The sequence below is a fragment of the Mustela putorius genome, unplaced genomic scaffold (assembly GCF_011764305.1).
Source record: "Mustela putorius furo isolate JIRA1106 unplaced genomic scaffold, ASM1176430v1.1 tig00003942_pilon_pilon_pilon, whole genome shotgun sequence".
Lineage (NCBI taxonomy): Eukaryota > Metazoa > Chordata > Mammalia > Carnivora > Mustelidae > Mustela > Mustela putorius.
This window is the reverse complement of record NW_025422087.1, coordinates 5,238,596-5,240,417: the sequence shown is the minus strand read 5'-3', so window position 1 is coordinate 5,240,417 and position 1,822 is coordinate 5,238,596. Positions and strand designations below refer to the sequence as shown.

The 1,822-nt window shown below is 40.9% G+C and overlaps 1 non-coding gene across 1 annotated transcript; it reads right to left on the bottom strand.

The window, feature by feature from the left end:
• Positions 1-377: 377 nt before the first annotated feature.
• LOC123389067 lies at positions 378-484 on the bottom strand. Its single transcript, XR_006603601.1, has one exon. It is a non-coding gene; the product is annotated as a U6 spliceosomal RNA (small nuclear RNA).
• Positions 485-1,822: the final 1,338 nt, after the last annotated feature.

The following is a 1,822-nucleotide window of genomic DNA, read 5'->3' as shown; positions in this document are numbered from 1 at the left end:
TATAATTGTTAAAGCAGACAGAGAAGCCACTGTGTGTTCTCAAGCAGGAGACCACAAACAGTGATCAAAATACCGCTGTAGGCAGGGTGTCCCACTGGTGTCCGCGCAGCTGGAGCCAGGAGACGGGGGCACAGTGTGGCAGTGGAAATGGGCAGTAAGGGACAGGGTCCCAAAACATTCCGCAGGAATCAGGAGGATAATGGTAGTATGACCAATTCCAGAAAAATGGGGATGCTCATTTATGAAGATGACTTCAAGTTTTAGCTTGAGAACCTGTGGTATTTTCATGCCTTTTGAATACAACTGTTCTCTGGGCAAACAGGTGAGAGATCAGGGCTTCCTGTGCAGATTTTTTTTTTTTTTTAAAGTAAGCTCTAATAAATACAGAATGCATTGGGAATTTTCATATCGTCCTTGTGCAGGGGCCGTGCTAATCTTCCCTGTATCACTCCAATTGTAACATAAATGCTGCTAAAGTGAGCACCCTTACAGAGATGATAGCTGAGTCTGGCAAAGGGGTTCCCTATGGATGCTCCCCCCGCCCATTTATTTCCTTAATGGCCCCTGCCTACACTCTTTTGTGTTTGACCCAAGAGAAACACATTAGAACCGTTGTCTCCTCTGATTTCCCCTGGCTGCCCCATACACAAACTTACAGACAACATGCATATGGGACGCTTCTCCATGAACACTGGGTTCTCCAAATCATGGCTTTGGAGTTAACCCATAAACTGCCTGAATCACCAGCTCTGGCAAGGGTGGGTTCTGACAACGGGTTTCCATTACTCAGGCATTGCTCCATCCTGGCCACACTAGTCGCTGCACTGGTGACTGGTAAGCTCACCCTTGACTCAGGACAGTCGAAGCTGCTTCTGACCCTAAAAGAGAGTCATTTAAAGATGGTATTACAACAATTAAGAATACATAAACACACACAAAGAATACCTAAGCGTGTATTAGACAAATATTTAGATAATGCATGCATTAAGTGAAGCACTATTTGGATTTAATGATAAAAGCAGAATCAACTATGCACCTGAAAACACTTCATAATTGTTTAGTTTATCAATTTACCTCCTGACTTCAATTTTCCAACCTTACACTTGTAAGGAAGGCATTAATATTGAAGATTACAGTGATATCCAGTAGAGGAGAATACAGTAATAAATAATTTAGCTTCTTTATGCTTCAGTTGCTTTCCTAAATTACTTATGAAACAGCAACAAATACTACGGGTGCTATGGGGAAGGCTGACATTATCCATTTCTTATTTAACAATGGAGTCATTAAAAAAAAAAGGGAGCGAGAAGGGAAGCTGGGAACGAGAAACTCATTATTACATTAAATACAGATCCTGGTATCCTGAGAAGCTGCGTGTTTGGTTTGGCTGAGGAATATCCAAAGCCACCAGGCAAGAAAAGGACATTTGTTGTAGCCAAAGTAAACAGTTTTTATTTGTTTTCCATATGCAAGCATATGAGTAGAACCCAGCATATTTTATATTTGTACATTTCGGGGAAACATGTAGAATTTTAATCATCATAACATGAACCACGTCCCTTCTGCTACTTAATGTTTCATAACTGGGAGCGCTGCATGAGCAAAACATGTGGAAATTAGGAATCCTATGACATTTCAGTACTCGTGTGCATTTTGGCAGGGCCCAGACTGGAAGAAGCACACCTAAATTGTCTTGGGTATGCGAAAAGTTATTCTATAACTGTTTCCAGAACATGTGATTCAAATATCATAGTGGTTTATCAAATATAACCTACAGTGCCAGGAAAATTTTAATGGAGCCTTATGGACACTTTTTTTTTCT